Genomic DNA, 21,101 nt, shown 5'->3' with positions numbered 1-21,101 from the left:
CTTCTGCTAACCCTAATGAGGATGAATGCATCAATTGCCATGAAAAGTCGCACTGGAAGCGAAACTGCCCAAAGTACCAGCAAGATTTGAAGGATGGGAAAGTAAAACCCAACCATGCAGGTATATACACTATATTGTCTAATAACTCACCTCATTCTAAGTCTTGGGTCCTTGATACAGGTTGTGGTATTCACATATGTTGTGATTTGCAGGGACTAAAAAGAAGTGAGAATGTGGAGCAGGGAAAGATAAACTTGATCATGGGAAACAGGAAAGCTTCACCTGTCACCAAGATAGGAGTTTATTCCTTAGTGCTAAATAGTGGGTTTACATTAGATTTGAATAAATGTTATTATTCGCCAGAAATGGCAAGAAATGTTATTTCCTTTCATGCATTTTATAAACAAGGTTTTACCTTTTATTTTGATAATAATAATGGTAGTATTGATGCTTTCTTTAATAATGTTCTTTATTTTAAAGCATTACCTTGTGATGGCGTGTATGAAACTGTATCTGTTGTAGATAATCTAGGAAATAATGTATTGTGTATTAACTCTTCCACTAGCTTAGATAAAGCATCCTTATGGCATTGTCGTCTTGGACATGTAAGCAAGAAACGCATAGGCCAACTCCAAAAGGATGGAGTCTTGGAGTCATTTGACCTAAAGTCAGATGATAGTTGTGAATCTTGTTTGCTTGGTAAAATGAAAAAGTCACCTTTTAGTGGCACTTGTGCTAGGGGTGAAGGTTTGTTGGACCTCATACACACGGATGTGTGTGGACCCTTCAGAACCGCCACAAGAGATGCTAATCGGTTCTATGTGACTTTTACTGATGATTTTAGTAGATATGGATATGTCTACCTAATCAAGCATAAGTCAGAAACCTTTGAGAAATTCAAAGAGTTTAAGCAAGAAGTGGAGAATCAGTTGGGCAGGAACATTAAGATGCTTCGATCCGATCGTGGTGGTGAGTATCTTAGTACTGAGTTCCTTGACCATCTTAAGGAATGTGGGATTGTCTCACAATTGACACCTCCTAGGACACCACAGTTGAATGGTGTAGCTGAGAGGCGCAATCGGACCTTGTTGGACATGGTTCGTTCCATGATGAGTCGAGCTTCGCTACCAATCTCATTTTGGGGGTATGCCTTAGAAACTGCCGCCCATATCCTTAATCTAGTCCCTACAAAGAAGGTTGCCAAAACACCTCACGAGTTGTGGACTGGAAAAGTTCCCAATCTAGACCACATCAAGATTTGGGGTTGCGAGGCTTTCATGAGACGCGAGACTCACGATAAGCTCGAACCCCGAAGCGAAAGGTGTATTTTCATCGGCTACCCACATAAATCCTTTGGTTACATCTTCTACAGACCCAGTGATAATGTGGTCTTTGTAGCAAGAAGAGGATTCTTTCGAGAGAGAGAATTCATGAGCCAAGGAGACAGTGGGAGGCAAATTGACCTTGAGGAAATTCAAGAGTCAAGTGGTGAAGGAACCTCAAACCCTAGCCCTCAACCTGAGGAGGAAACTCCTGTTGAGCCGACTGAAGAATCTATACCTCTGAGGCGTTCCACCAGAGTTAGGAATGCACCTGAGCATTATTATGGTTTTCATATTACTGCAGAAGGTGAGACACTTATCAGTGATAACACACTGGTAAATCTGGATGAGCCTAACAGCTACACGGAAGCCATGGCAGGCCCTGAGGCTGCTAAATGGAAAGAGGCTATGGATAGCGAGATACAGTCCATGTATGACAATCAAGTTTGGAACTTGGTTGACAATGTACCTGATCGTAAGATAGTTTGGTGCAAATGGATCTTCAAGAAGAAGACCGACATGGATGGTAATGTACACACTTATAAGGCACGACTGGTTGCAAAGGGTTATTCTCAAACTCCGGGAGTTGATTATGATGAGACCTTTTCACCAGTGGCCAAGATTAAGTCTATTAGGGTTCTGTTAGCCATTGCTGCATTTCATGATTATGAAATATGGCAAATGGATGTCAAAACCGCTTTCCTTAATGGAAAGTTGGCTGAAGATGTTTACATGGTTCAACCAGATGGTTTTGTCAGTACAGAGTACCCCAGTAGAGTGTGTAAGCTCGAGAAATCCATTTATGGATTAAAACAGGCACCTCGCAGATGGAATCTTTGCTTTGATGAGAAAGTCAAAGAATTTGGCTTTTCAAGGAGTGAAGATGAATCTTGTGTCTATATCAAGGCTAGTGGGAGTATAGTCAGCTTTTTGGTACTGTATGTGGATGACATACTACTCATAGGAAATGACATCCCAACCCTGCAGGAAGTAAAGTCCTGGCTTGGGAAGTGTTTCGCTACGAAGGACCTTGGAGAAGCTGCCTATATCCTAGGGATAAGGATTTTGAGAAACAGGAGTAAAAGACTAATTGGACTTAGTCAAAGCACCTATGTGGACAAAGTGTTGAAAAGGTTCAACATGCATAACTCCAAGAAAGGAGAGTTATCCATCCAGAGTAACGCCAGATTGAGTAAGACACAAAGCCCTAGTACTGAGGCTGAGATAGCAGAAATGAGTCGAATACCTTATGCTTCAGCTGTAGGATCGATCATGTATGCTATGACGTGTACTCGACCTGATGTAGCCTTTGCTTTGAGCACGGTTAGCAGGTATCAGGGGAACCCTGGCAAGGCACACTGGACTGCGGTAAAGAATATCCTCAAGTACCTACGGAGGACTAAGGACTGGGTCCTTACCCTCGGTGGCAGTGAGGACTTGAGAGTTGTAGGGTACAGTGATGCTAGCTTTCAAACTGACAGGGATAATTTCCGCTCTCAGTCGGGCTGGGTCTTTACTCTAAACGGAGGGGCAATTACTTGGAAAAGTTCCAAGCAGGAGACAGTGGCTGATTCCACTTGTGAATCAGAGTATAGAGCAGCAAGCGAGGCAGCAAAGGAGGCTATATGGCTAAAGAACTTCATCGGAGACCTTGGCGTTGTACCAGCTATAAAGGAGCCAATGGAGATTTTCTGTGACAGCAATAGTGCGGTTGCCTTAGCCAAGGAACCAAGAGATCATGGGAGATCCAGACACATTGACAGAAAATATCACTTCATCAGACATCGAATAGATGAAGGAATCCTCGTGGCAAAGAGGGTATCATCGGATGCGAACCCAGCAGATCCCCTCACGAAGGGACTGACTCGGGCTAAGCATCTCCAGCATGCTCGGAGCATAGGGCTGAAGGATGATATTAGTTTTAGTAGTTAGATAATTTTGAAATTTGTAAAGTGTAAATTGACATTTGATGATGAATAAAAGTTGTGTTTTATTTATGAGTAAAGTGTTGCTATCTTGTGTCAATCGTTTACTATGATTTCTTTTGCATGTTTTTGACTTCCAGAATATTTATGTTATGTTTTACATATTATTCAAACTCTCCACAGTCGGTCATATGTTGGAAGTAGATATGAATCAAGACTGTCATGGGTTGGATTGTAGAGGTCTAAGATGTTAGACAAAGCGGGGCTACAACACTCATGAGTGCTCATAAGTTCTGAGTATTGGATTCAACCCACGCTCACTTGTATCACTTCATGGAATTTATCTCGAGTGATCGTGAGACGGTAATATCATATAAGTCTTCAAACCTAGAGATATGATTTGTTGCCTATGAGTTGGTTATGCATTGATTGCACGAAAACGCATTGGTAACTCGATGTTATAAACCGTGCTTTTGTGTGTAATTCAACAAGTAGTAGAGCAAACATATGAGTCGAAGTTTATCTGTTCCTTCTAGAATTAGAAGCGATATCTGGGCCCCTCGATGATTTTGTTTTGACCTATGTACCGGGCCCGGTCAGAACTAAATTGATGTGTTCAGTTAAGTTCTATGTCAAACAAATCGGAAATCGGGAAACAAATGTTGGACAATAAGCAAGACCATGTTCCATGTATTTGTTCGACTGATATCTAGAACAGAGGATTATATGATCACTTATCTAAAATGGCGCTTCATAGTTCAACAGAGTTTTAAGAGCTACGATTGCTGATCGGTTCCTGAAGTCGTACTTGCAACTGTAGTTATTAGACTTATCCAAGTGGGAGACTGTTGGAGATAGTGTCTAGGTCCATAACTATATTTGGTATGTACTTGACCCGACCCGGCATGGTCCATTTGGGTTGCACTTCACCCAAACAATTTACGGATAATCTTTTGAGAATAGTATAAGTTATGATTTATTAATATATTATAAGTTCTAATATATTAATATAAAATCATATTATTTAATTAGTGTTGATCTATAATTAATTTAGAGATCAAAAGTATGACTAATTAAATATGGGCTCTTGTATTTATATAGTGTGGGCTAATGCTTATTTGGAATGGGCTAGGCTTGCATGGAAAGTCCATGGATACTCCATGGAGCTTTAACCCATGGATCTCATGGAAATGAAAAGACATGGGTATTAGGGTTTACATGGATGTAACCCTAATCCACCACACTATATAAAGGAGGCTTTGGTTCTTGAAATAACACTAGTTGATGTGTGTAAACCAAGAGGGCCGATTTCAAGAAGTTTGTGACTATTCTCTCAAGTTTCCAAGTTTGTGGTGATTTGTGACTTCCATTTGAGGCATCCACATTATTGGTGCTAGGCTCTCAAATTCCAAGCAATCAACTACTACTACAAGGTAAGTAATTCTACTAGTTTTATTTGATTCAAGTATCCCATGCCATGCTAGTTAGGATAAGAACCTTGGAAAAATAATTATTTGCATGTATCTTAGTCAAACATAGATCCAAGGTTTCTAGGGTTACATGTACACCATAGGAGTGTTAGAATGCTCAAAACCCATCAGTTTCTTCACCTGCTCATGTCCTGCTGACCAGAGGGTCAGGTGTGCTCTGAACCTGCTTAGGTCCAGGGCCAAGGACTGGTGGAGACTTGCGACTGGGTCGTACACTGATTATCAGAGAGCTGCTGTTACTTGGGAGCAGTTCAGGGACATGTTCCGCGCCCGTTACATTCCGCGGGTTGAGCGGGAACGATTGGCACAGGAGTTTCTGAGTTTGAGACAGGATGGGGAGTCGGTGACGTAGATCACCCGCATGTTCACTGCGCGGGCGATATTCTGCCCAGAGTTTGCTTCCGAGCAGTCTCAGATGACCCGTTATCTGAGTATGCTTAAGACTGATATCCGACAGTTTGTATCTACCCAGCGATGTGATACTCTTGTGGAGTTGCAGGAGGCCGCCAGACGGCGGGAGTTAGAGATTGAGCTGCAGCTGAGGGAGCAGCGGTCGGCCCCGGCACAGTCGCAGCCGGCGTCGAAGCGGTCTAAGAGCACTGATTTGAGGTCTGGGAGTCAGCAGAGCCGCTCTTGTGGGAAGTGCGGCAGGGTTCATTCCGGGATTTGTCGAGCCAGTAGTGGGTGCCACAGGTATGGCAAGGAGTGACACTATGCGAAGGATTGTCGCCAGGCCGCTCCGATACCGAGTATGAAGTTATGTTACCATTGTGATCAGGTTGGCCATTTGAAGGCCAACTGCTCGTTACTCGCCGCCAAACCGGCGCAGGCTCCAGCGCCGACTACCTTGAGGATCACGGATGGGAGACCAGTCAGGGCAGAGCCTCCGAAGGCTCAGGGTCGTGCTTTCCAGCTTATAGTGGAGGAGGCCAGAGCAGCACCAGATGTGGTTACTGGTATGTTTCTATCCTTTATCTCGTTTCCTATATTTGTTGTATACTTATCCGTTGTACCTGTGATTAGGTACGTTTTTAGTGAACTCCTTGCCTGCTTTGGTCTTATTTGACTCGGGGGCGAGTCGGTCCTTCGTATCTCAGTCATTAGTAGGGAGTTCAGTGTGCCAGTGGGCGAGTTAGAGTGTCCGTTGCGAGTGTCTATCGCCAACGAACACGGGGTTTCTGCTTCTTCAGTTTATCGAGGGTGTGATTTGGAGATTTTCGGGGTGTCCTTTCCGATAGATTTGATTCTGATCCCCATGGGGGAGGTTTGCGTGATTGTGGGCATGGATTGGCTCGGTCGGTTCGGTGCTATGATTGATTGCGAGGGACAACGAGTGGTAGTTCGAACCCCAAGTGGGGGAGAACTGGTTGTATATGGCGAGGGCACCAGAGTGGGATCAGGGTTTTGTTCTGCCGCCAGGGCTCGACAGTATATTCAGCACGGGGGTGCGGGTTACCTGGCGTATTTATTGGATACGCGAGTCAGGGATCAGATTTCGGTTTCCGATGTTCCGATAGTCAGGAAGTTTGCAGATGTGTTTCCAGAGGAGTTGCCAGGGATACATCTGAAGAGGCAGGTCGAGTTCAGGATCGACCTGGTTCCAGGTGCGGCCCCTATCGCTAAGGCGTCGTACCGATTGGCACCGCCAGAGACGCAGGAGCTGTCGTCATAGCTACAGGAACTACTGGGCATACAGTTCATTCGACCTAGCAGTTCTCCATGGGGAGCGCCGATTCTTTTTGTCCGGAAGAAGGACGGTTCGCACCGGATGTGCATTGATTACCGGGAGTTGAATAAGTTAACGGTGAAGAACCGTTACCCACTCCCGAGGATAGACGATCTCTTCGATCAGTTGCAGGGCGGATCTTGGTTTTCCAAGATAGACTTGAGGTCTGGGTATCATCAGGTCAGGGTCAGAAAGGAGGACGTGGATAACACCGCGTTCTGAATTCGTTATGGACATTACCAGTTCGTGGTGATGCCGTTTGGGCTCACCAACGCGCCAGCAGTATTCATGGACCTGATGAATCGGGTCTGCAGACTGATGCTTGATCGCTCGGTCATAGTGTTTATAGATGATATCTTGGTGTATTCCAAGACCCGAGAGCAGCATGAGGACCATCTGCGAGGGCTATTGGGAGTTCTGAGACGAGAACGGCATTACGCCAGGTTCTCGAAGTATGAGTTTTGGTTACGAGAGGTCCAATTCCTCGGACATCTCGTTAACCAGGATGGGGATTTTGGTCGATCCGAATCGAGGCGGTTATGCAGTGGGAGATTCCGAAATCTCCCTCAGATATTAGGAGCTTTCTGGGATTGGTAGGGTACTACCGGAGGTTCATACGGGATTTCTCCAAGATTGCAGTACCCCTCACTCGTCTGACGAGGAAGGGGTGGATTTCCGGTGGGTCCCCGAGCAGCAGAGGGCGTTTGAGACCCTCCGTCAGCGTTTGTGTGAGGCACCGGTCTTGACACTCCCGGAGGGAGTTGAGGATTTTGTGGTGTTCTGTGATGCATCCATCACAGGTTTAGGGGTGGTCCTCATGCAGAGAGGACGAGTGATAGCCTACGCATCGCGGCAGCTGAAGCCGCATAAGACGAGATACCCTACGCATGATTTGGAGCTGGGGGCAGTCGTGTTCGCCCTCAAGATATGGAGACATTACCTTTATGGGGTTCGATGTACCATTTACACGGATCACAAGAGTTTGAGACACATCATGGATCAGCCGAACCTGAACATGAGGCAGCGCAGGTGGCTGGACGTAGTCAAGGACTACGACTGCGAGATCCTTTACCATCCTGGTAAACCGAATGTGGTTGCAGATGCTTTGAGCCGCAAGTCAGCTGGGTCTTCCACCCCAGCGGTATGTATGAGAATAGCAATGGACTCTCCGCTTGTGAGTTTGATCAGAGATGCCCAGGTTGAGGGCATGCGACCAGAGAACTGGAAGCTGGAGAGGATCAAGGGTGAGAATACCTAGTTTGAGCAGGATAGTCGGGGATTGTTGACCCGATGCGGTCGGGTTTGGGTACCGATGTCTGGTGGGGTTAGGCAGACGGTTATGGAGGAGGCTCATAAGTCTCATTTCTCTATTCACCCGGGGGCCACCAAGCTGTACCGGGATTTGAGTTTGAGCTATTGTTAGCCGTGCATGAAGCGAGAAATCGTGTGATATGTCGAAAGGTGCTTGACATGTAGGATGGTCAAGGCCGAGCACCAGAGGCCGCATGGCAAGCTGCAGCCTCTAGCGATTCCCATGTGGAAATGAGAACAAATCACGATGGATTTCATTACCAAGCTGCCGAGGACGGCGAAGGGATTTGATACTATATGGGTCATCGTGGATCGATTGACCAAGAGCGCCCATTTCTTGGCAATTCGGGAGAGTTCGTCGGCCGAGAAGTTGGCCGACATATACGTTCGCGAGATCGTGTCTCGCCATGAGGTTCCCGTCTCCATTGTCTCCGATCGGGATGTCAGGTTTACATCCCGTTTCTGGCAGAAGTTTCACGAGGAGCTGGGCACGCGGTTGCACTTCAGCACAGCATTCCATCCACAGACTGACGGTCAGAGCGAGCGGACCATTCAGACCCTTGAGGACATGTTGAGGGCGTGTGTTATTGACTTCGGTGGGAGCTGGGATTCCCACCTACCGCTTGCAGAGTTCGCCTACAACAACAACTATCATTCCAGCATTGGCGCCCCGCCATTCGAGCTGTTGTACGAGCGGAGATGTCGCACTCCGGTTTGTTGGGGTGAGGTTGGTCACAGGGTGATGGGGCGGACAGAGGTGGTCTTGCAGACTACCAAGGAGATTCAGCAGATTAGGCAGCGACTGCAGACCGCTCAGAGTCGGCAGAAGAGTTACGCCGACCGGCGCCGATCCGAGTTAGAGTTTCAGGTCGGTGACATGGTACTCCTGAAGGTCTCGCCTTGGAAGGGCGTGATACGCTTCAGGAAGAGGGGAAAATTGGGTCCCCGATATATTGGGCCATTCAGGATCGTTTCCAGGGTGGGCAAGGTGGCTTACAGGCTAGAGCTGCCGGAGGAGCTTAGTCGGATCCACAACACTTTCCACGTTTCGCAGCTGCGAAAGTGCGTCATGGATCAGGAGGCGGTGGTGTCGCTGGATGATATTCAGGTCGATGAGTGCCTGAATTATGTGGAGAGGCCCATGGCCGTACAGGAGAGAAAGATGAAGATTCTAAGGAACAAGGAGATACCTTTGGTGAAGGTATAGTGGGAGCATCGGAAGGGGTCCGAGTGGACGTGGGAGCCAGAGGCAGAGATGCGGGAGCATTATCCGGGACTGTTCACCGCGGCAGACTTCGAGGACGAAGTCTAGTTCAAGTGGGGGAGAATTGTAACGCACCGATTCTCAGGTATCGATTTTAGATAAGAATTTTCTTGATTTCAAGGTCTACTCGACGAGTCGGTTTCCCTACTCGTCGAGTAGCAGCGGGTTGGTTCGCGTGTTTTAGTGACCTGCTCGCCGAGTCCAATAAGGGACTCGACGAGTAGGAGCTGGCAGATGAAACCCTAAATTTCGGGGTTTTGCACCATATTTAAGGATCACTTATCCCCCTTAGCCTCTCTTACTGCTCCCCTCGAATCAAGAAACCATAAATCGTGTTGTTCTCTTTGTTGGTGTGCTTCTTAGCTTGGAAGATGGATTTTTGGTGAGGAAAGGTTTGAAGATCAAGGAGCCTTAAGCAAGGAACAACTGGATATCTGAAGTCCACCTCAGTTTATCACCAATTGGAGGTATCAAGTCATCACCTTGAGCTTCTTCTAGTTAATCCCCTTTTAATGTTGAGTTTTGGAACCCTTTTGGGGCATTTGTGTTGCATTTCGAGTGATGGACCAAGATCCAAAGTTGCAACTTCAGATCTAGGCTCATCTTGGCCCTTATCATCATAAAGTCTCAGTCTTGAGCATGTTGGTGGAGCTCTTCTTCCTAGAACCCCCTTCTTTAGCTTGTTTTAGGTCATTATCACCTTGCATGCACGTAAAGTTTGCAACTTTACGTGATAAACATGCCTTGGGAAGCTGGATCTTCAATATGGAGCCTTAGCATGGCTTAAAGAGTGTCTGTATGGATGATGGATTGAAGGGACTCGATGAGTTGCATAGTCAACTCGGCGAGCCGCATGAAGATGGCCATGAACTCGACGAGTTGGATGAACAACTCGGTGAGTCTGTTGAAGATTGCCTTGAACTCGGCGAGTCGTTCGAAGACTCGGCGAGTCGGCTAGGGTTTCTCCCAATTCTTGGATACATATGAACTCGGCGAGTTAAAGGGGAACTCAACGAGCCAATCAAGGATTTCACGACTTCTCGAGTTCAGGCAGGACTCGACGAGTCGGTGAACTGCACTCGATGAGTTGAGTCAACATGGACTGCTGACTTTGACTGTGGACTTTGACTTGGACCAAGGGTTGACCAGTTGACTTCTGAGGGTATTCTGGTAATTTGGAGATTTATGAAAAAGGGTTTTATGGTAATTATAGGTGGTGGAGTTCGTGTTGGTGATCTAGGAGTTGAGCTTGCTAGTTTCAGATGACAGTTGCGAGGTGAGTTATCCTCACAATACTGTGGGCTCGGGAGCATTCTAGTTATGGGCTAAGGGAGACTCGTACTATGGGCTCGTGGGTATTACAGTCTGTAGGGCTGTGGACCCGTTATGTGCTGTTATTTTCAGTTTGTTATGATATGATTATGTGGACTGTGTGTGTATCAGTATTTTGGGGGTAACTCACTAAGCTTTCGGGCTTACAGTTTCAGTTTATTGTTTCAGGTACATCAGGGGATCGCGGCAAGGCGAAGGCATGATCGTACAGGTCCTCACCTTTTGTTTATGTTTCTGGGATATACTCTGATAAATAATATTTTGAAAACAAAGTTGTAATGTTTGACGAACTTGAGGTGTTTTTAAAAGTTTAAATTTGCTTGAAATTTTTGGGTGTTACAGAGATACAGTCCATGTATTACAATCAGGTTTTGGACTTGGTTGACAATGTACCAGGTCGTAAGACAGTTGGGTGCAAATGGATCTTCAAGAAGAAGACCGACATGGATGGTAATGTACACACTTATAAGGCGCGACTGGTTGCAAAGGGCTTTTCTCAAAATCCGGGAGTTGATTATGATGAGACCTTTTCACCAGTAGCCAAGATTAAGTCTATTAGGGTATTGTTAGCCATAGCTGCATTTTATGACAATGAAATATGGAAAATGGATGTCAAAACCGCTTTCCTTAATCGAAAGTTGGTTGAGGATGTTTGCATGAATCAGCCAGAGGGTTTTGTCAGCACAGAGTACCCTAATAAAGTGTGTAAGCTTGAGAAATCCATCTATGGATTGAAACAAGCACCTCGCAGATGGAATCTTTACTTCGATGAGAAAGTCAAAGAGTTTGGCTTTTCGAGGAGTGAAGATGAATCTTGTGTATATGTCTAGGCTAGTGGGAGTATAGTTAGCTTTTTGGTACTATATGTGGATGACATACTACTCATAGGAAATGACATCCCAACCTTGCAGGAAGTGAAGTCCTGGCTTGGGAAGTGTTTCGCTATAAAGGACCTAGGAGAAGCTACCTATATTCTAGGAATAAGGATTCTGAGATACTGGAGTAAAAGACTAATTGGACTTATTCAGAGTACATACTTGCAGAAAGTGCTGAAGAGGTTCAGCATGCAAGATTCCAAGAAATGAGAGTTACCCATCCAGACTAACGCTAGATTGAGTAAGACTCAGAGCCCGAGTATCGAGGTTGAGATAGCAGAAATGAGTCGAGTACCTTATGCTTCAGCTGTAGGCTCGATCATGTATGCTATGACATGTACTCGTCCTGATGTAGCCTTTGCTTTGAGCATGGTTAACAGGTATTAGGGGAACCCTGGAAAGGCTCACTGGATGGCGGTAAAGAACATTCTCAAGTACCTGCGGAGGACTAAGGACTGGGTCCTTACCCTTGGTGGGAGTGATGACTTGAGAGTTGTAGGGTATAGTGATGCTAGCTTCCAGACTGATAGGGATAATTTCCGCTCTCAGTCGGGCTGGGTCTTTACCTTAAACGGAGGAGCAATTACTTGGAAAATTTCCAAGCAGGAGACAGTGGCTGATTCAACTTGCGAATCAGAGTATATAGCAGCAAGCGAGGCAGCAAAGGAGGCGATATGGCTAAAGAACTTCATTGGAGACCTTGGAGTTGTACCATCCATAAAGGAGCCCATAGAGATTTTCTGTGATAGTGAAAGTGCAATTGCCTTAGCGAAGGAACCAAGGGATCACGGAAGATCCAAAAACATTGACAGAAAATATCATTTCATCAGACATCGAATAGAAGAATGACTCCTTGTGGTAAAGAGGGTATCATCGGATGAGAACCCAACAGATCCCCTCACGAAGGGACTGGGTAGGGTTAAGCATCTCCAGCATGCAAGGAGCATAGGGCTGAAGGATGATATTAGTTTTAGTAGTTAGATAATTTTGAAATTTGTAAAGTGTAAATTGACATTTGATGATGAATAAAAGTTGTGTTTTATTTATGAGTAAAGTGTTGCTATCTTGTGTCAATCGTTTACTATGATTTCTTTTGCATGTTTTTGACTTCCAGAATATTTATGTTATGTTTTACATATTATTCAAATTATCCACAGTCGGTCATATGTTGGAAGTAGATATGAATTAAGACTGTCATGAGTTGGTTGTAGAGGTCTAAGATGTTGGACATGGCCTCAACACTCATGAGTGCTCATAAGTTCTGAGTATTGGATTCAACCCACGCTCGCTGGTATCACTTCATGGAATTTATCTCGAGTGATCGCGAGACGGTAATATCATATAAGTCTTCAAACCTAGAGATATGACTTGTTGCCTATGAGTTAGTTATGCATTGATCGTACGAAAAACGCATTGGTAACTCGATGTTATAAAACGTGCTTTTGTGTGTGATTCAACAAGTAGTAGAACAAGCATATGATTCGAATTTTATCTGTTCCTTCTTGGATTAGAAGCGATATTTGGGCCCCTCGATTATTTTGTTTTGACCTATGTACCGGGCCCGGTCAGAACTAAATTGATGTGTTCAATTAAGTTCTATGTCAAACAAATCAGAAATCGAGAAACAAACTGTTGGACAATAAGCAAGACATTGTTCCATGTATTTGTCTGGCTGATATCTAGAACAGAGGATTATATGATCACTTATCTTAAAATGGCGTATCATCATCTTGTCAGTTCTGAGAGACCTTGAAAAGAGCTACGATTGCTGATCGGTTCCTGAAGTCATACTTGTAGTTATAGTTATTAGACTTATCCAAGTGGGAGACTGTTGGATAAGGTGTCTAAGTCCATAACTATTTCTGGTATGTACTTGACCCGACCCGGCGTGGTCCATTTGGGTTGCATGGCATCATGCATTTGGATAGACTAAATGAGAGAAATAACACTTGTGGTTTATTAATATATTATAACTTCTAATATATTTATAGTATTATTTAATTAGTATTGATCAATAATTAATCTAGAATTAATTAAGTGATCAAAAAGGAGACTAATTAAATATATGGGTTGATTGTGTAAATCATCCATACTTGTATAGTGGGCTAGATGCTCCATGGATTATCTATTTGGGCTAAGGTCCATAGGATGCTCCATGGGAGTTACAAACCCATGGGTCATGGAAATGAAGAGCCATGTCACATTAGGGTTTACATGGTGTAACCCTAATGCAACATACTATATAAGCATGCTTCTAGCAACCAAAATCGGCTACACTAGTGAGACAAGAGGGCAAGCCGAATTAGAAGTGTTCTACATTTTCTCAAAGTTTATTCCAAGAGCATTTGGTGTTGTGTGAAACATTTGAGGCATCACAATTGGGGTGCTAGGCTCTCAAGGTTTACAAGGAATCAAATCAACTACAAGGTATGTAATTCTAGCCATCTTTTATGTTTAATGTTCCCCATGTATGCTAGATAGGATTATGAACCTTGGAAAAAGTATTTTGTATGTATTTTAGACAAACATAGATCCAAGGTTTTTATAGGGTTTCATGTACACTTAGTAGTGTTAGAATGCTCGAAACCCATCACTTATACCATCCAGGGAAGGCCAACGTGGTGACCGATGCTTTGAGCAGCAAGACAGCGGGTTCCCCGATCGGGAAGATTTGTTTGAGGATGACGGTGATCTCTCCATTGTTAGATATGATCAAGGAGGCTCATGTCGAGGGTGTGAAGAAAGAGAATTGGAAGATAGAGCGGATTCGAGGACAGTATCCATTGTTTGTTCAGGATAGTCGAGGTCTCCTGACACAGTGTGGCCGGGTGTTGGTACCGGTGACTGGAGGAGTGAGACAAAAGATATTGGAAGAGACGCACAAGTCCAATTTCTCTATACATTCGGGGGCTACGAAAATGTATAGAGACCTGATACTGTGCTATTGGTGGCCCTGTATGAAGCGGGAGATCGCTTGGTTCGTGGAGCGGTGTTTGACCTGCAGGAAGGTCAAGGCCGAGCATCAACGGCCTCATGGCAAGGTTCAGCCGCTACCCATTCCCATGTAGAAGTGGGAAGAGATCACTATGGACTTCATCACGAAGTTTCCAAGGACAGCGAGGGGTGTGGACGCCATATGGGTGATTGTAGACAGGTTGACGAAGAGCACCCACTTTATTCCGATCTTGGAGAGTATATCCACTGAGAAGTTGGCGGATATTTATGTGCGAGAGGTGGTGGCTAGACACGGGGTGCCAGTGTCGGTAGTCTCCGACAGAGATGTTCGATTTACATCTAGATTCTAGAATAAGTTCCACGAGGAACTGGGCACTCAGTTGCATTTTAGCACGACGTACCACCCCCAAACAGATGACCAAAGTGAGAGGACGATCTAGACACTTGAGGATATGCTTCGGCATGTGTGTTGGATTTTGGAAGGAGTTGGGATACATACCTCCCATTGGCAGAGTTTTCATACAACAACAGTTACCATTCCAATATTGATTGACCACCGTTTGAGATGTTGTATGGTAGGAGGTTTAGGACCCCTGTTTGTTGGGGCGAGGTAGGGCACCGGGTCATGGGGAGCACCGAGGTGGTGCTCAAGATGACCAAGTTGATTCAGCAGGTGCGTGAAAGGCTACGAGTCGCGCAGAGCCGTCAGAAAATCTATGCTGACCGGCGGCGATCAGATCTTGAGTTCCAGGTGGGGGACTTTGTATTGCTAAAGGTGTCGCCATGGAAAGGAGTCATCAAGTTTCGGAGGAGAGGCAAGTTGGGGCCACGATATATTCGGCCATTCAGGATTTCGGCCCGAGTAGGCAAGGTGGCCTATCGTTTGGATCTCCCGGATGAGCTTAGCCAGATTCACAACACCTTCCATGTGTCACAGCTTTGGAAGTGTATCACAGACGAGGCCGCGGTCGTTTCTTTGGACGACATTCAGGTGGACGAGAGCGTGAACTACATTGAGAATCCTGTTGCGATTCTGGATAAAAAGACCAAGGCTCTTCGTAACAAGGAGGTGAAGCTAGTAAAGGTGCAATGGCAGCACCGAAGGGGCTTCGAATGGACATGGGAGTCGGAGGATGAGATGCGAGATCACTACCCTGACTTATTTGGGTCAGCAGACTTCGAGGACGAAGTCTAGTTCAAGTGGGGGAGATTTGTAACACCTGTTCCAGGTATTATTTAATTTATCTAATTTTTAGGGTTTTGTGCATGGACTCGACGAGTTGGGTAGCTCCAACTCGTCGAGTAGAGATCATTATGAGAACGCGGATTTTAAATCCTACTCGACGAGTTGGAAGGCCCTGACTCGACGAGTAGGCATTGTAGAGGAAAACCCTAATTTCCAGGGGTTTGTACCCTATTTAAAGAACTTATGGCTCATTTGTAGCCTCTTTCATCGTTCTTACAGTCCAGAAAGAAACCCTACCCGCATTTTGGTGCTTCCTTGAGTGTGTGTGAGCCTTGGAGAGTGGAACTTGTGCTTTTGAGAACGAAACTTGAAGGTTGAGGAGATTTAAGAGAGGAGAAGGCTTTGGATCCGACATCTACTTGTTGTTAGCATCCATTTAGAGGTAAAAAGTTGCTAACTTTATCTCTATTTTCTTAGATCCCACTTTATGAAAGAATATGGTCACTTTTGGTGCAAAATTGGGTCATACTCGGATTTGGACTTATCACAAGGATATGGTTCCAGATCTGGACATCTCTAGGTCTGCAATGACATAAATTTGCTCACTTTATCTAGCTTAGACCCTTTCCATGCACTAAAACCTTGTAGGAAGCTTAGTTTTGATGTTATAGCCTTGGGAGGCCTTGCATGCACGTAAAGTTTGCAACTTTATGTGGTATCTACACTAGGGGAGGTTGGATCTGAAGTTTGGGACCTTAGATCCCACTAGAAAGGACTGAACACCAAAGGATTGAAGGAACTCATTGATTCAATTAGTCGACTCGACGAGTCGGGGTAGGGTTTACACGTTTTCAAGTTTCTGAATGATCGTAGTGAAGGATTAGAGTGTTGGTCTGAATGAACTTTTGGTTTTCTGGACATTGGATGAACTTTTGGTTTACTAAACATTTGAAATCATTCTGTTGTTCTTTGAAAATGTAAGTATGTTCTCTCAGAAAATCCTATAATTCCTATTGTAAGTGAATTGTAGTCTTAATACCATAAACCCAAAATATGTAAGTGTTATTGTACTCAGTGATAGTATATCGTAGTTTCATTATTAAATAAAACGAAGTGATAATGAATGTTTCTCCGAAATGTAAGTTTCTCTGTACTGGAAAATAGTATACTGTATGTATTTTTGTATGAAAACTCTGTATATGTAAGTGCCTGGATTCCACCAGCTGTAATGTAAAATACTGTATCGTAGTTTTATTGTGAATCGGCGAGTCGACTTGGATTCAGTGGAATAGACTCGAGAGGAACTCGATGAGTTGCTGGATGAACACGACGAGTTGAGGTCAACATGAATTGTTGACCTTGACCGTTGACCTTGACTTTGACCAGGGTTGACTTTGAGGGTATTTATGGTATTTCGGGATTGTGACAAGTTAATCATATGATGATTATAGGCAGTTGAGTTGGAACCATGCGTGGGATTTATCCGATCTTAGCTTGTCAGTTCAGCATTCGGGAGGTGAGTCTTCTCACCATACCAATGAGTCTAAGGCACTAAGGATGGCCCATTTTATGATATGTGGATTGTTGATTGATTATGTGTTATGTTAGTATGACATTTGTATGGAAGACCCCGGGGGTTCCCGTAGCAGTAGACTGAGACCACGTGGGGGTTCCCGTGGCATTTAGTATAAGACCTTGGAAGGTTTCCATGGCATCCTAGTATATTTGCATGTTTAGTTTGTATTTTACTTGGTAGAGAAGACCATGTGGGGGTTCCCATGGCAGATAGTTAAGACCACGTGGGGGTTCCAGTGGCACTAGGTGTAAGACCCTAGAGGGTTTCCATGGCTTCCTATATGTTTTATGCACGGCTTATGTGATATATGTAGCTTTTATAGCTAATATGATATGTGTTATGTGGATTGTGTGTGGGGTATTCTCTGGGGGACTCACTAAGCATTAGCTTACAATTTGTGGATTTGTTTCAGGTACATATGAGCCCAAGGGCAAGGGCAAGGCTTGATGGTGCGACGTGCACTCTCTCTCAGGAGTTTTTATGGGACACTCTGATGATTTGAAATAAAATTGTATCTGATATGAATTTTGAAAACAATTGTATTTGGGATTTCATGGTTTGTGGAAAGTCTTTTGGTTAATCAAAAATGAAAATTTTATTTTGAAAATTGGGTCGTTATAGAATCTAAACATGAGGCAGCGTCGGTGGTTAGATGTGGTGAAGGATTATGACTGTGAGATCATTTACCACCCAGGGAAGGCCAATGTGGTAGCCGATGCTCTTAGCCGCAAGGCAGTGGCGGCTCCGATTCGAGATATATGTCTGAGGATGATAGTGGTTACCCCATTGCTGGAGCAGATCCGAGAGGCGCATGTTGATGGTATGAAGAAGAGCGCCGGAAGTGTGAGCGGATCGTAGGGTAGGTGGCCTCATTTGATTACGACATTCGTTGATTGTTGACCCTGCATCGGCGGGTCTGGGTTCTTTATTATGGCGGGATACTCCAACTTCTGGTGGATGAGGCTCACATGTCGATATTCTCCATCAATCCCGTGGGCGACAAAGATGTATCAGGATCTTCGCACCTGATTATTGGTGGCCCTGCATGAAGCAGGACATAGCAAGGTATGTGGAGCAGTGTTTGACTTGCAGGAAGGTCAAGGCCGAACACCAGCGACCTCACGACAAGATGCAGCCGTTGGAGATTCCCGTGTGGAAATGGCAAGATATCACTATAGATTTCATCACGAAGCTTCCTAGGACCGCACATGGAGTGGATTCGATATGGGTCATCGTGGATCGATTGACCAAGAGTGCTCATTTCATCCTGATCCAGGAGAGTATATCGGCTGAGAAGCTAGCCGAGATCTACGTTCGCGAGGTGGTGGCACGTCATGGAGTGCCTGTTTTGGTTGTGTCAGACTGTTAACACGTTCTCGTGTACGTATTAAACAAATAAATATATCACTGCTTGGAATGCACTAAAAAGATAGCACAGGGAAGCAGGTTTGAATCCTCAGGGACACAGCCTAAAAGTCAATGCTTTTTTTCAGGCACATCTAGTCAAGAAACAAAATATAAAAGGGGGATTTTGAATTAAACTAAAAACTAAAAATGCAGTGATATTAAAATTAAACGAAAATCAATATTAAAAACGATTTCAGCTCTGCTGTGACTTTCCTAATCATGTAACCGATCCAAATCTGATTATTTGAGATGCGTTCTATCTAAGTTGGTACTGAGAAAACCTAACAAGCTCTAGTATAATCTCTTTTACCTAAATTAGTTAATAAAAACAAGCTCTTCAATTAACCCTAACTTTTTACTATTCAATTAAACAAGCTCTTAATTAAATCAGAAAAATTGCATTAAGATCTTTGTAAATTTCCCAGCAATACCCAATACTTCTCACAAGCTCGGAAGCGTAAAGATATGATTTTTACAGTTTATAATAAAGTCAAATCCCAAACATGGAACCGATTTATTACTTGTTACTTATTACCAATTAACTAGAACAATTATGTATTCTATTAACTGATTAACTGGAATATAAAACCCTAGCTAGGTGATCAGACTAACAAGAATCAAAATCAAACCTTCATTAAGAACAAAACTGAAGAATCTAGATAGAAACACAAATCAAAAACCAGATCTAATGATCAATTACATGAAAAGTACTTGTCTTTGTAGGACTGAAAACTAAGGTTTTAGCCAGACATGGCTAAAATCTGATAAAAACAAATGAAAAGAGACATCAATCAATTAATCTTACTAGTCTACTTGAAGGAGATGATTCACAGTCTTCAGATCTTCAGAAATCGTTGAAATCGGAGAAGAAACGACTCGAAAATCGTATTTTCGTTGTCTGGTACCTTTGGAATCGTCAACTTGGGTTACTGGAATGCTATCAGGGTCTATTTATACGTCCAGCAGCAAAAACGACGTGCATGCGATCGCATGTAGACAACCTGCGATCGCAGGTATTACCGAAAACGCTTCACGGGCCTTTTAAATGAAGTACAATACCATTTTGAGAAATTTTGGCCAACCTGCGATCGCATGGACACAACATGCGATCGCATGTAGTGGGTTTTCACTCCCAGATGAATGTTTGGCACAAAAAACCTCTAAGACAAGTTGCGACCAAACCTGTGATCGCATAAAGGCTCCATGCAATCGCATGGACCATAGTTGCGATCGCATGTTGTGCCTAAGATGTCCGAAATTTTGTCTACTTTTCATATCCTTTTGAATCGCGTCAATCGAACTTACGGTTCATGAGATATGGTCAAAATACTGACAGGGGGTCAAAGCTGCCAGCAACATCCTTTACCTTTAGATTGCAGATTCTATCTTCATGCAATCAATTCAATCGAATGTTTCTTGACCAAAACATCTTCCAAGCATTCCTCATAATCCTCCTTAAGTCCCAAGCTCTATTTTAAGCTCCAAACATTCATACAGCTGCTTCCAAAGCACTGCTCCACTTGAATTATCTGAAATCGACATAAAAACATGAGCAGTACGGGAATTCTAACGAATTACATGAGTTGAACATTATTTAAATAAATGACATGCAAATGTACAAAATATTATGCTAAAATGATAATAAAACCTACCCTCAAAGATGCATAAAATAGCATCTAACAAATCTCTCAAGCTTAAACCTTACTTGCCCTCAAGTAAGAAAAAGATAAAACATTATAAACAAATGGAACGATGTAGATGACCTAATAAGAATTTAAAATAAAATAAAAACAAAAATTAAACAAAAGTACTTCACTTTCTTTTTTGTCACATGATCAGATTTCACAACGAGGAAGCTCCGATGAAATCACTACCTAGACAACAGTCTCAATACTTTATATTAACGATTCATAATTATATTTAATAAGTTAAACCAAGCTTGAGGAAATAATTTTTACGCCGAATTAAATTTGTGAAAACAGTGTATTTTTAAAAATAATTTCACGAAAATTCGTTTATAAAAACTTAGTTTGACCAACCCCTCCTTTTTTTTTCTAAACTCATCCAGTAAACGCGGTAAGCTCCATTATGGACAAAAAAATCCAAGCTTATCCCTATGATTCCAGTATCGAGGGATCAATCTCATTATACCACACATCTTCTTTCTCTTGATCAACTCTTCATATTTAACTTGCTTGCCTCTTGATTTCGACTTGAACTTGACTTGAATTTGACTTTGAATTGCATATTTCTTCAAGTTGCTTGATATACCATTTCTAACAAATATATTGACTAGGCGCGAATTTTACTCTGAGGCCCACCATATCTTCAATACTTCAAAAATGATAATAAATTGTGGGTATAACAAGAGTTCCCTCCTAACCTCAAAAGACACAGAAACTATGGGTTCAGTACTTCAAGGAATGATAAGGGTTATCCAATCTAGGTTTTTTTAGGCATTCAAGGAAATTATTTTCAAAACACTGTTCGTTTTTCCATCCCACACTTCCATTGTAAAAATTATCCGACTCGTATGTTGGTTTATATTGAAAACATTTAAAGCACTTGAAATGATAATTCTTAAAATTGATTGTAATGAGACTGTTATTTTCGGTAACTATCACACTTCATCTTAACAAAGCTATCGAATGTTAAAAGAATCCTCATCTCATGTAATTTATTTCAATTTTAAATTATTTTTAATTTTTATATGCAAAAAATAAAAAATAACT

This window comes from Lactuca virosa, chromosome 5 (assembly GCF_052849685.1).
Source record: "Lactuca virosa cultivar CGN04683 chromosome 5, Lactuca_virosa_CGN04683_v6, whole genome shotgun sequence".
Taxonomy (NCBI): Eukaryota; Viridiplantae; Streptophyta; class Magnoliopsida; order Asterales; family Asteraceae; genus Lactuca; species Lactuca virosa.
Note: the sequence above shows the minus strand (reverse complement) of the source record.